This window comes from Balaenoptera acutorostrata, chromosome 3 (assembly GCF_949987535.1).
Source record: "Balaenoptera acutorostrata chromosome 3, mBalAcu1.1, whole genome shotgun sequence".
Lineage (NCBI taxonomy): Eukaryota > Metazoa > Chordata > Mammalia > Artiodactyla > Balaenopteridae > Balaenoptera > Balaenoptera acutorostrata.
In genome coordinates, this window is record NC_080066.1 from 106,385,058 (window position 1) to 106,399,959 (window position 14,902).

Below are 14,902 nucleotides of genomic sequence, written 5' to 3' on the forward strand. Positions count from 1 at the left end.
AGGGACAGGAAAGATCTCCCACTTCCGTGGGGGCCTGAGGAGAAGCCACAGAGGAGGGGAGAAAAGGGAGCTGGGGCTCAGCCTGTGAGCACAGAACGTAGCCGATGCCACTCCTCCGGCAACTGGGTGTGCAAGCTTCACTGGCTCTGTGTCCAGGCAACCACTGCACGGTTTGGTTTGAAATTCCCCCTCCTTCCCAATCACAGCTCTTCAGCGCACGTGGGTTACTCCATCTGATTAGCTTTCTACTTGGAAGGAGAGCTGCAGGCTGGGGGATGGGGTGCAGCACAGGTACATTTTGAAGGGGGGGGTGGGTGCAGCAGGGTAGGGCCAATCCAGGTGGGGGCCTCGGTGAGGGCTGCTTGGTAACCAAGACACAGTGTGAGGGCGCTGAGCGGCATTAGGGGCAGGGAGCAGGCAAGTGGGAGGCAGACCATGAACCGCAGGGGCTGCGCGTCCAATGCAGCCGCAGCTCCACAGTGTCAAGGTATGCAGCTGCCGAGGTAGTCCCCACAGGCCCTGCTCAGCAGATCAAATTCCGGGGGTTCCCGACCAGGCCCTGCCAGGTGCTGAGCGATTAGGCCCACTGGTAGGGACCTCAGGATTGGCGATGAAGGGCAAAATCTCTTTTCATCCACCCCTCCATCTTTCCAAGCTAAAGCTGCTGCCCCTCCCTGATTTCCCAGGGCTCAGACACAGATGCAGGCAATTGAGATGCACAAAGAATGTCTGGGAGATAGCTGAGCCATTTCAAAGGCAGTATCTTCATCATGGGCCAGCCTCTGTGGCGTGGAACTGGAAAGCCTTTTCTACAGTTAGTACTAGTAAATCAGTCGTACTTTGTCTCCCCTCCTGTTGGGTTTGAGGGGTGCTGGCCTACTGATGTTATGGTGTTATTGTTCTTCACACCCCACTTCAGAATAGTACTCGCCTGTCTGCCTCTAGGCTCTCTGCCTCAGTGCCCCAGTTTGGAGACAGACTGGAGGGTCTGAGGTCCTAAAGATCCCCACTCTTTCTCCAGCCCTCCGGCACCTACTCTTGGCTCCATCATGATTCTCTTCCTTCTGTTCGCTACTGTTTGAAGACTGAGCAGCTTCGCTGATTCCTTCATTCAACGAGTATTTATGGAACAGCGATGTTCCAGGCACTTTTCTAGTCAATAAGGATCTAACAGTGACCAATACAAAGATCCTTCCTCCAGACAGCTCTGTTCAACCATTTGTAGAAGTGAAATCCAGGCCTGAGCTTAGAGCCAGTGCCTTTGCTCACATGCCCATTCCTGGTGGGAGGAGCGAGGGGCCAGGGGCCCCTCGTGTGGTGGGTGTGTGGGGAGAGTGCAGAGTGTACTGGAGTGATAGCAGACAAGACAAAGGAGAGCAGAGCGAAATGCTATAAATAAAGAGGGGCCCGAGGGAGGGCCGCTTCACCAAGGTAGACCAAATAAGGCCTGGAGTGGAAGGAAGGTAATCTGTCTCCCCTGCTCTCCCCTCCCCAGCATTGTGACTGCTTTGTCTGGGCTCTGTCACCACCCTGATCAAGTGTCAGGCCCAAACAGGGGCCATTTGCTGTGAACATGCCAGCGGGAGTTCAGAGAAAAAGTTGCTAAAGTTACTACCAGGAATGGGAGGAGGAGGGGTGCACTAGGGCAAGTCAGAGGAGACCTCAGCATGAAAAGAGGGAAATCAGAAAGGAGCCCCCAAACCCAAAGGGATGGGAGCAGGAGAGGGGTAGAAAGAGGCAGGGGTCTTGGCCCAGGAAGAGGAAGGAGGCACGGGTTGTTTGCACACATGGGAGAAGGGACCCGCCCTGGAGTGGGCCCAGCACTCCTATCTGCCTGCCCCCAGAGTCCCTGACCTTGGGGGGATCCCTACCCTGCCTCCACACGAGCCTGGGCTTAGGGCCGGAGCTTTGTGCCTGTCTCAGGTTTCCCTTTAGAAACAGCTGTTCCTTCTTGTCATTCTTTTGTCTTCCTGCTGGCTTCCAAATCTTTGACCCCCTGCACTCTGCCCCCACTCCCTTGTCCAGTCTCTGCTTTCCGATAGACAGTGGACAGCTGGACGGAGGGGCCTGGGGGGCTGGGGCTGGCCCAGTTTAGTTTGGGGTGTTGGGGAAGGTAGATCTTGCCTTCAGGGAGTGTTTAGAGGGGCACAACTCACTAAAAGAGAGGCTTGGGGGTGTGTGACTAGTCTGGATCTAGGCTGGAGGCCTCAGAGAGCATTCGAGGGGCAACCTGGCAAGCTTTGGAGTTGGTCACAAAGGTCCACTTTGGAACCCAGCCCCTCCATTTCCCAGCTGTGTGGTCGATGTCAGTCGTGGAACCTCTCTGAGTCAGTGTCATCATCTGTAACACGGGGATAGTCACGGGCAATTAAGGCCATTAGAGTTTGCACAGATAAAGGTTCCAACACAGCCCTAGACATATAGTGGGCCCTCATTAAATGGCAGCTTTTGGCATTAGGAACACAGACCTGACTGCAGGCAGGTAAGGTGGTTTCCCTGCCATAGGTTCTGTGCCCCACATCTCCCTCAGTCCCACTAAGTCCACTTGGTCCAAGGGATGGTCTGGGCCAAGGTAGGTCAGAGATCCAGCAGGCCCATGGTCTCTTTTGCCCAGATTGTGGCCGCCCTTGGGAGCAGCATGACCAAGAGGCAGTCCTCAGGCTGTCCTAGGCCCAGTCCAGGCCCACAGCCCAGCCCTGAGGCCGGGAGAGACACCACTGCATGACTGACAGGCCACTGTGCTGAGTCCCACCAGGAGTCACCCAGACTAAGTGGTGACATTGGCCAAGGACACCTGATGGGAGCAGATGCCCTGAGGTGGAAGCTGCTTGACCATTAGAACCAACCGTCAGTTAGATTTTGTGTGTGTGTCCAGGCCTGAAGCTCTTAGGGATCCTGGGTGGAGCTGCCTAATGGAGCTGGGCTGGCCCTAGGGAATGGGAGTTGGGGTGTGGAGGGGGGCAGATGAAACTGAGGCCCTCAGCGAGGGGACTGACCGAGGTTCCTTCAGCGGTTCTAACCATCCCTGGGCTTGAGCCAGACTTAGCATGTAGAGGGCCTAGGAACCTCCGGAAGGAGAATGGCCAGGGTATTGTGCTATGAAATAATCGGGCAAACTGAAAACCAGCATCCTGGAGTCACCTGGGCACTTCGGTGTTAGACCTGGAGCCCTGCACACTGCTCTCTCTGTGTTGGGCTCTAGCTAGGGACCCAGCCCAGGTCCCCGGCTCCTCCACCTGAGGACCTCTGCTCTGTTCACAGGCATCCCTGGGGCAGTATCCTGGCTGCCAAGCCTGGATCAGCCCAGGATATAGAGAGACCATGGGATTTAATAGAAGTGGCTGGTAATTGCTCAGTGATTAGCCAAGAGGTTGAGTAATCAGCTGCCCCTTCCCAAGGGGAGAAGGGGTTCTCTATTTTTTTTAAATCAGAGACCACCTTTTCTTAAGCAAGCCTCCCTGGTACCATCGCCTGTCTCCCCACCTCTACTCCTGCCATAAATTCAGGTGAGTGGCCATGAGCACACGTGCCTACACACTTTACACATACATGGGTATGTATACATCTCTGCAAAACACCTATGGTACAGAGTCAGCCGTATCTGTAGCCAGTCTCAAGACAGAGCATTAGTGTTTGATGAACTCTCCAGGAATGCCTCTCTTCCAGCTGCCAGCCTGTCTCATTCTTCCTTCCACCCTCCAGCTGGGTCCCAGTCAGTCACTTAATCAGGCACCTTGCTGAGCCTGCTGCATGCCCAGCTCTGTGGGGGCCACAGGAAGATCACATGGGCTCTGACTCACAGGCATTCCCATCAGGAAGCCACAGGTAGCACACTGGAAACCAAGTGAGGATGGCTCAGGGCTACACAGTGTGGTCCACATCCAGGACGACCCCAAGGCAGAGAAGCTCTTGTTCAGTGTGGGCTGGAACAAAGGTTTCTAGGTGGGTGGGGCTTGAAGGGAAGGTAGGACTTTGAGAAGCACTGGGAGCAGGGATGTGGTCTAGGTGGTGAGAATCCCAGCACGACAAAAGGCATGGCAGGGGAATGGCGTGGTGAGGTAGTAAGGACTCAGAGGACATACGCCTGGCCAGACTCTGGGCTCTGGAGATTTCAGGTGGGCTCACATTGTAGAAGAGGGGAAAGGGCTGTTCGTATGTGGAGTGCCTATCTGTGCCAAGCACCACGCCCGGTGTTTGATGCACATCATCTCCCTTAACGCTCACATTTGCCAATCAATTAAATTGCATTTTATGGTTCAGCAATGGGGTCCAGAGAGCTAAGATGTTTGTTCAAGATAAAGCAGCGGGACTTCCCTGGTGGTGCAGTGGTTAAGAGTCTGCCTGCTAATGCAGGGGACATGGGTTTGAGCCCTGGTTCGGGAAGATCCCGCATGCCGTGGACCAACTAAGCCCGTGCGCCACAACTACTGAGCCCGCGTGCCACGACTACTGAAGCCCGTGTGCCTAGAGCCCGTGCTCCGCAACAAGAGAAGGCACCGCAGTGAGAAGCCCATGTAACGCAAAGAAGAGTAGCCCCCGCTCGCTGCAAATAGAGAAAGCCCGCGCACAGCAACAAAGACCCAACACAGCCAAAAATAAATAAATAAATAAATTTATTAAAAAAAAAAAATCAAGCAGCAAGTGTGGTGCTGGGATTCAAGCCCCATTCTGTCTTATTCCAAGGTGCTTTCTGCTGACTCTGCCATGTGTCCCAGATCAGCAAAATGGACAGTGTCCTAGAGGCAGTGATGAATGACTAAAGCTCTGTAGACCTGGGAGCAGTCACTGTGATGTCATGACAGCAGAGTTCGAGGGCCCAGCACAGGTATTACTGGGCACTTTGAGGGAGAAGAGGCTGGAGGCAGGGAGATTGGAGAGGAGGGTAGGGTAACGATCAAGGTCAGGAGAAGAGCAGGGCCAGCAGATGCAAAGGGGAAAGGGCGAGGCTGGAAGGATTTCTCAGGAAGAAATAAAGTGCCTTGCTGACAGACTGGATGCAGGAAATGAGGAAGGAAGACTCATGACTGTGTGATGTTGGCAAGGATGGGGGTAGCAGCAAAAGGGAACAAGCTCTTAGGTGGGCAGGAAGAGGACAACGTGTTTGGTTCAGGGGAGTTGGAGGTCACAGTGGGGCATCTGACGAAGATGGTCTGCATCCCTGTAGGAAGTTGGAATTAATGGGACTGGCGGGCAGGGCTGGTACATGAGACCGGCTGCCTCGGGGGATGGCCATGAGATCGGAGAGCTTGGAGAAGGTGACTCAAAGAGCACCAAGGAGCACGAGAAAAGGGCAGTTTCCTAAAAGCCAGAAGAAGTTCTTCAAGAGGAGCAGGTGGCCATAGCGTCAGATGCCAAAGACAGACTGAATGTCAGGGTGGCAGAGAGGAGGAACTCGGGTGATCTTGGAGCAAGCACCTTCTGCAGTCACAGGGCAGAGCCAGGCTGCAGCAAGGTATTAAGGAATGGATGAGTGGCCAGGAAGTGGAGGCAGTGGGTGTGACCCCTGCATTTGAGGAGCTTGGCAGTGAGTTGAGAGATTAGACAGCAGCTAGAAGGGGAAGAGGGCCGAGTAACACGATTTGCTTTGCTTTAAAAATCGGGCAATCCGGGCTTCCCTGGTGGCGCAGTGGTTGAGAATCTGCCTGCTAATGCAGGGGACGCAGGTTCGAGCCCTGGTCTGGGAAGATCCCACATGCCGCACAGCAACTGGGCCCGTGAGCCACAACTACTGAGCCTGCGTGTCTGGAGCCTGTGCTCCGCAACAAGAGAAGCCACGATAGTGAGAGGCCCGCGCACCGCGATGAAGAGTGGCCCCCGCTTGCCGCAACTAGAGAAAGCCCTCGCACAGAAATGAAGACCCAACACAGCCAAAAATAAATAAATAAATAAAATTAAAAAAAAAAAATCGGGCAATCCTGCACTTGTGAAGAGGGGGTGATAAAAGATGCCCTTGTTTTGTTCTCCAGTCCCTTTTACATTTTCTGGTTTTGGTTTCTTATTCCTTCTCTCTTTCGGGAAGCTGGAGGGGTGGTTTGGGAATACTTGGAGGGCTGAGGTGACTGCCTCCACAAAGTGCGCTTGCAAACGGGAGGAGGCCCAGCTGGCTCGCTCCTCGTTCCCAGAGATGCACGCAGGGAGCTCACAGCAGAGCACAGGGGCAGCCGTGCTGTCATCCTGTGGCCCTCACCGACTGAGGCCTCCTGTGTTCCACGGTATGAGTACTAGCCTAGGGCTGGAGGGCAGAGAGTAGCCCCACAGAGTGATCTGGAAACATGAGTAGCACCCGTGGCTCAGCTTCTTCTGCTTGCTTATGCCTCAGTATGTTTATTGCACCTGGAAAGATGATGTTCCTGGTTTGACGACCCAGGTACCTCTGCCTGTCCCAACCCATAACCCGCTGTGGGAGAACGGCTGGTCTCCTGGAGCAGGGCTCTCGCTGGTGTTCCAAGAGGATGGAAGGTGGAGGCCGGTTCTTCCCTGATCTGCCTGTGCTGCAGCGCTGGGCAGCATTCCTGTTGCTGGGTTTGCAAGCCTGAGTTTTAGTGCAGGACTCTGATACCCGTCCTCTGCCACATATGCCCCAAAGTTCTACACAAATATTAGAAACTGATTAAGAACACAAAGAGATACATATACACATCACGCAGGTCCTTCCTGTCATGGGGCAGGGGTGGTAAGCAACCTCCCTGGGTCTGATTTGGAACAAAGGAGCCGGGAGCTGGCTGCTGTTTTCTCCCAGGGGAGCTTTTCAGGGGCAGCAGGCAACCTGACTGCCAGCTCACCTCGGATCCATGGACCAGACTAGGGATTGAGAGCTGGTCACACTCCTCAAGGTCTCAAGAGACCAGAGCCGGGGTCTTAGCTTCCCCACCTGCAGCAAGGAAAGAAGAGCCTTTATCAAAGGGCTGTGGACTGACTAGATAAAAAGGCTGACCCATATTGAGCAGGAAGAGTGGGGAGGCAGAAAGATGGGAAGGGAGTTGGTTTGCTGGGAGTGGGGAAGAACCAGGAAAATCCTTTTTCCTGGGGGGGAAACCAGGAGAGGCAGCAGAGGGCAAGGCCAGCAGATGCAGCGGAGGAGTAAGGGGTGAGGCGGCAGAGCTGAGGTTCAGCTGTGAACAGACCAAGACTGCAGAAAGAGCGGCAGAGCTGTGTAGCTGTGTGTCTGTGCATTGTGGTGGGAGATAACCTTGCCCCAAGGACAGAGCCTTTATGCTCTGAGAAGTCAGGGCAGGGGGCCATTTCCAGCCCAGCCTCCCATGTCTGGGCCCCTTGTCTCTGAGATTACAGCCTCGGCTGCCAAGAGCAGCTCCATGGGGGTGGTGTGACACAAAGCAAAAGGCCCTTTTGTGGTACTGGGTTCCTAAGAATAGCTCTGGCTGGGCTCTGCGAGGTGTCCCCTATGGCCTGCATGTCCTGGGTCTCGTCCTCAGAGGTAGCCCTTTGCCCGGTGTCTAGTGCTGATGGTTTCTAGTTGTCAGGGGAGTAGAGGCTGTCAGCCCACCTCAACCTCTGCTACTTGTGCTTGTCCAGCTCAGCTTTGAGGGAGGGGACACAGCAGCGGGACAGAGGGAGGAGTGGACGAGACACTGGTCCAAAAGTGTTAGGAAAGGGGAGTCAAAGGCCACCAGCCTGGAAAACAAATCTGGCACCTGAAGCTGAAGAGAGTGAGGCGCTTAGGAGAGGTGGGGGGGGGGGCAAAGGGGCCAGGAGGGAGACAGAAGCAGGGGGAAGGGTAAGTGGGAAGGACTTGTGGAAAGTGGTGGAAGGAAGCAGATCCAGGCAGAGAAGTAGGGAAAATAGGTGAAGGGGTAGGAACTTAGGAAGAAAGGGGATGAGGAATTAGGATGGGGCTGGAGAGGAACGGGGGACAGGAGGAGGGGACAGGAATGGATGGGCGCTTGCAGAGAAGAGCAGATGGAAAGAGAAGAGAAAGAAGTGGTGAGAGAACAGTGGTGGGCACCCCTACAGAGACACAGGGCAGGGGAGGGGGTGGGGCGGCTCTTGGAAGAGCTTGGAAAGAAAACACTCCCAAATGAACACCATTCCTGTGAGATAACAATGCAGTTCAAATCCCTCCCTAATCTCCCGTCCTATTCTTAGCCCTGCGTCCTCTCAGAGAAGAGGCCACAGGGCCCTGGGCTCTGTCCCTTCCCCCATGCCCTTGGCTAGAATTAGACAGACATGCCTGCATGGTCATCTGCTAACCAGGGTCCTCCTGGCTTCTGGCACTGTCACTGGAGAAGAGCGTGGAGAGGTGGAGGGAAGGGGACAGGAAGGTCACTGCACACCCTCTGTGGACCAGGCAGCACCTAGACTCCGAGGGGGTAAAGAGGCAGGTCAGAGGCCCCTCTGTCCTCAAAGAGTTTTCAGATCAATGAACACACGGCCAACATGATCACAGGTCCAGAGTGGCAACACTTAACATGGGGAAAATAACTGAAAATTTGAGTCCATAAATGTAGGAATGCAGAGGCAGGGCAGTAAGGGGAGAGGGCGATGAGGGAAGGTTTCTGCGGAAGGTAAGCTGGAGGTGCGTCCTGAAAGGGCTGGGTCTTGAGCAACCCCATCCACGGCCACTGTCCAAAGCTGTGCCCATCCGGGGGAAATAAAGGAGACAAAGGCTTCTGTGTCGACCTTTTTGGCCCAGCCTCCAGGGAACAAGGCTGTCATAGCTTAACAGGGTGCAGCAGGATTTTTAGGCACACTGGATTTTTAGGATTTTTAGGCACACTGGATTTTTAGGATTTTTAGGCACACTGGTATTTGTTGCTATTTACTTGAAACTGCTGTTTCTTTCTTTCTTGTTCTTTTTCTGTTTTCCCCTTGCCCTCCCTCTTGCCTCTAGCCTCTTTAAATATTTTTCATTGTTTTGATATTTTAAATGGCCAGAAGTTATGTATATTTTTATCTTGAGCTCTTTCAACTCTGATGAATCTACATAAAATAAATGCATGATGAATAATGTACCAAAGAAGGTGAACAGCTGCTGTTCTTTCCTATGAGGCCTCCAATTGCTCCTGCAGGATAGGGACATAGATGAGATTCCCTGGATCTTATTCAGGGAGAGAGTGGAGGAGGCTTCTCATTCTGTTCCTTTTTCTTTCCCTTTCTCGCCCTTCCTCCCTCCCTTCCTTCCCCCCTTCCTTCCTTCCTCCCTCACTCCCTCCCTCTTTTTTTTGTCTTTCTACTTTTCTTCTCTCTCTCAAATCATTCTTTCTTCCTCCCTCCCTTCCTCTTTCTTTCCTTCCTCCCATATTATAAAAGTAATGCTTGTTACTTTAAAAATTCAAACAATATATCTTCTACAAGGCAAGTGAGGGAAAGCTTCTTCCACTATTCACAGTCCCATTCTGCAAAGGCAACCATGGTTAATAGTTGGAGAGTGTCCATCCAGATACACATTTATGTGTAGGTATAAAATACACGCTTGGGATTTTTTTTTTTTTAAACCGGGATACACAAAAATGAAATGTTTGTAGTTTTGGAGGTATCCCAGGGGTCCCTCCTCAAGTAACTTGCATTTGGACGATTACCAGAGTCTCCAGAGGCTAAACAGTAATTAGCTCTTAAAAAAGAACCCAAATGAAAATGAATCCAAGAGGCTCAGGAGGATATGTAAGGGATGCCAACAAACATCCCCCTTCTGTCTCAGCTTGTCTTTGTCCCTGGACATCCTCCTCTTGGAAGAGGGGTCACTTGGACAGAGGGACTCTGCCTGGGGGCAGAAGTGCAGGAGGTATGTGGTGGGCTTTGGGGTCATGGGAAATTATCCTAATACAGCAGAGGCTATATCTGTCTCTGCACAACCCTAACATTGACATAAAGATGTCTGCTAATTTATTTTGCAAAGCCAATTCTGAACTGTCACATTTTTCATGCTCAGAAATTTGTCTGGTCATTTTTCTGTTTGGGGCTCTGTAACTTATCCTTTAGGTCACATTTGTACCTGTCCTTTGCTGACCTTTAGCCAGAAGTCAATCAAAAGTTCTGACCAAGATCCTAATATAGTTGATGACTCTGATGCAGCTCTTGAGCTGACAGCTGGTGTAACATGGATGGCTGGATTCCTGCTGTGGAAGCATAAGTCCAGAAGCATCTGAAATATCCTGTACCCGATTCTCACCCTGCTCTGTGCTACTCCTGTGGGCCCCCCACTCCCCACTGAAGACCCCAGACTTAGCCAGTACTAAGCGTCCCTGGTTTCTGCCACTTCCCAGATACCTATACCCTGGCCATTCAAAGGGAACAAGGCAAAATTTAAGGTGGTGGAAAAAAGAAAGAAAAATTTAAGGTAATTGTTATGGATCCTGACAGAACAAGGTCAATAGGATAAGGGCCTGAAATTTGGAACCATCCTGTCATTCAAACAGGGAGTTGGTATGTAGAGGACTGAGGTGGGAGGAGGGCTTGAAATCAAGAGAAGAGAAGGTGCAAAGGGAGAGTGCAGGGGATAGGGTCAGCAGCCCCATAGGATGCTGGTGAGCCCCAGGAAGGCCTAGCCTCTCTGGGCAGTGCCAAGGATCCCAGGGAGGAGGGTGTGAAGGTGGTGAGGCTCCCACCCCTATGATCTTTCTCTTCTCTCCCATGTGACCTTGTCACACTGGCAGGGTCAGTCCTGCCCCAGGCTCTGGCCCCATTTCAGGCTCCAGGCAGGAGGGATAGAACAAGCTATTGCCCACCTTTGGAGTGTCATCATCAAGTCACCCTTGCTTCTGTGCTGTAGTTCTGGAAATGCAGCTTCTGTCTTGTTCCTAAGACTTGGGCCCCACCCTGTGCCACAGTCTGGTAACTGAGCCCTGGTTTTGTTCCCTCTGCCAGAAGCCCTGTCTTGGTAACCCTCTTAGTTTCTCTGGTGCCTGTCTACTTCTCAGGGATTAGATTTTTTCCCTTAAGCCCCAGACTGGAAGCGGGGTGCCCTGTTTCCTTCGAATAGAGGGAGACAGTATATCTTAATGACTAAGACCATAGGTTTTGACATCAAATAGGCCTGTGGTCAAAAACCCTGGCTTATGGACTAGCTGTGTGACCTAGGTGAGTTACTTAACCTCTCTGAGAAAAAAGTGAAGTATCGTGCAGAGTCTTGTGACTCAAAGTATGATCCGTGGACTGACATATCCTCATCAGTGGGAGTTTATGAGGACGGCAGAATCTCAGGCCCCAACCCAGGCCTGAGTTACCTTTCTGCATTTTAACAGAATCTGCATTTTAATAAGACCCCCCCCACCCCCGGTGATTTAATGCACATTAAAGTTGGAGAAGCACTCATGTAGAGAAAAGAGGACAGGCCCAGGAAGAACTATTTTTGAATCCCAGCACTAAACCACAGTCTTAACTGTAAAATGTGGATGGTAATACCTACCCCATATACTTGACTTAAGGATTACGTATATGAAGTTATAAAAAAAAATGGTACAGCCATTATGAAATACGGTATAGAGGTTCCTCAAAAAATTAAAAACAGGAGTACCATATTATCCAGCAATTCCTTTTCTGGGTATATATAGCCAAAGGAAATGAAATCACTGTCGTGAAGAGATACCTGCATGTTCACTGCAGCATTCTTCATAATAGTCAAGACATGGAAACAACCTAAATGTCCAGTGATGGATGAATGGATGAAGAATATTATCTAGCCCTAAAAGAAGGAAATCTTATCATTTGTGACAATATGGATGAAGTTGGAGAGTGTGATGCTAAGTGAAGTAAACCAGATACAGAAAGACAAATACTGCATGATTTCACTTATATGTGAAATCTAAAAAAGACAAACTCTTAGAAGCAGAAAGTAGAACGGTGGTTTCCAGTGGCTGGGGAGGTGGGGGAAATGCTGTTCAAAGTGTACAAAGTTTCATATATGAAGGATGTAAGTTTTGGCGATCTAACATACAGCATGGTGACTATAGTTAAAAGTACTGTATTGTGTACTTGAAATTTGCTATGAGAGTAGTTCTTTTTTTTTTTTTTTTTTATAAATTTATTTATTTTATTTATTTATTTTTGGCTGTGTTGGGTCTTCGTTGCTGTGTGCGGGCTTTCTCTAGTTGCGGCGAGCGGGGGCTACTCTTCATTGCGGTGCGCAGGCTTCTCATCGCGGTGGCTTCTCTTATTGTGGAGCACGGGCTCTAGGCGCATGGGCTTCAGTAGTTGTGGCACTTGGGCTCAGTAGTTGTGGCTCACAGGCTCTAGAGCGCAGGCTCAGTAGTTGTGGCGCACGAGCTTAGTTGCTCTGCGGCATGTGGGATCTTCCCAGACCAGGGCTCGAACCCGTGTCCCCTGCATTGGCAGGCGGATTCTTAACCACTGCGCCACCAGGGAAGCCCGAGAGTAGTTCTTAATTGTTCTGACCACCCCACAAAAAAAGGGTGGAGGTAACTATATAAGGTGATAGATACGTTAATTAGCTTGTTAGCTTGATTGTGGAAAACATTTCACAATGTATACATATATCAAAACATCACATTGTACGTTTTAAATACATACACTTTTTGTCAAATATACCTCAATAAAGATGGGGAAAAAAAAGTTATAGGCACAGCTCCCAACAAACAGTGAATGCTCAATAAGTGGTATCTATTTTTTTTTTAATTTAATTAATTAATTTATTTATGGCTGTGTTGGGTCTTCGTTTCTGTGCGAGGGCTTTCTCTAGTTGCGGCAAGTGGGAGCCACTCTTCATCGCGGTGCGCGGGCCTCTCATTATCGTGGCCTCTCTTGTTGCAGAGCACAGGCTCCAGACGCGCAGGCTCAGTAGTTGTGGCTCACGGGCCTAGTTGCTCCGCGGCATGTGGGATCTTCCCAGACCAGGGCTCGAACCCGTGTCCCCTGCATTGGCAGGTGGATTCTCAACCACTGCGCCACCAGGGAAGCCAAGTGGTATCTATTAATATTACTTCCACTTGCCTGCTTGGCTTTCCAAACCTGTTCCAGTGCCCTCTTATTAGAATATCTTCCTGATTCTGACTGCTTTAATAGACTAACTCCCTTCATCTGCTGCCAGGCTGGTCTGTACTTTCTTCCAGCATCTGCAATGACAATGTTCCCCAGGATCTGCCCCATCTCAGTGGGCCCTGTCTAATAATTCCAGATCCCAGCTTCTTCCAGTTTGATTGTTCAACTCATGTTAATGAGAATGATAATGTTAATGGGAGCGTGCCTTACCATAGCCCAGGAATGAACGTTCATTCCACCAACACTGATCAAGCACCAACTTTGTGGCAGGCACAGTCCTGACTTCAGGAGCTCACAGATTACTACGGAGAGGCAGACAGGTATAGGCAGTGACAGGCAGTGACAGTATAGTGTGGCATGTACTGTGATGGAGGAAGTGCCAGGTGCTGTGATGGAAGAAATCCTGGAGCACAAAGCAAGGCCACCTAATCTGGACTGGAGATCAGGAAAGGCTCCCTGGAGGAAATGACTTTTAAGGTCAGACTTGAAGGATGAGCTGGAGTAGATCAAGAAAAGAAGGAGCTGGGCAGAGAGACCAGCTTGTCCAAAGGCCTGAGAGGAACTGAGGTGAACTCAGTGTGGCTAAGGAATGGAAGTAATCAGGGGATCTGACCGCAGAAGAGCCTGGGAGGCAGGTGAAGGCTGGTCACAAAGGACCTCATGAACCAAATTAAGGGAGTGTGAATTTTAACCTACAGGCACCGAGCAGCCATTAATGTGTTTTAAGGTGCCGGTGTGTGTGTGTGTGTGTGTGTGTGTGTGTGTGTGTGGTGGGGGTGGGGTGGGGGGGTGGTTATATTATCTGATTTTATAGAATTGGTGGTATAACCAGTCATTCTTGGGAAAACTAACATTGAGTTTTCAGATTCATTTGCAGAGGAGATTCTAGATTTGTGGTCACAGGTAGGGAACGAAGGGAACTCCCCAGAGAAGCTGAGAATTAGACATGAGAAAGGGGAGGGGGCTCAGGAGAAAGGCAGCCAACCACATTTCTATTCATCTGTAGATTCCACCTTCAAAAGGTCCCGCCTCCTCCCTTCTTCCCCATTCTCTCTTTAACGTCATGAGGCAAGGCCCCTTCTCATGCCTGGATAATTGCAATAGCACCTTAACTAGTCTTCCATCTTCTCATCTCACCAAATGACTGGCAGACTCAGTTTTCTAAAGTACCACTTCTAACATATCTGTCACTCATAGAAACTTCCAGGGTTCCATGTTGTCTCGGAGACAAAGCCTGAATTCTTCTGACTGGCACTTAAAGACACTTCATAAACTGGCCCCAGATTGTCCCAACTTAGCCCTTCACAACCTCCCACCTCCAGATCTGACTGGTCTCCCAACAGTACCCTCACCCCAGGCTGGGCTTTCCCACCTCTTTAAAATTATTGGGACTTTTCCTGTCTGCCCCTCCAGGCACTGCTCAGTGGCTCTTCTTTTTTTTTTTAACTATTCCACTATTAATAAATTGCCAGCAATATATCCAGGAATCACTTAAAAATATCATTAGGGACTTCCCTGGTGGTGCAGTGGTTAAGAATCCACCTGCCAATGAAAGGGATACGGGTTCGATCCCTGGTCCGGGAAGATCCCACATGCCATGGAGCAACTAAGCCCGTGCGCCACAACTACTGAGCCTGCGCTCTGCAACTACTGAGCCCACGTGCCGCAACTACTGACACCCGCGGGCTCTAGGGCCCACGTGCCACAACTACTGAGCCCGCGTGCTGCAACTACTGAAGCTCACGTGCCTAGAGCCCGTGCTCCGCAAAAAGAGAAGCCACCACAATGAGAAGCCTACACACCACAACAAAGAGTAGCCCCCGATTGCCACAACTAGAGAAAGCCCATGCGCAGCAACAAAGACCCAACACGGCCAAAAATAAAAATAAAATAAAATAAAATATATTTTTAAAAAATTAAAATAAAAAAAATAAAAATATCATTAACTTGT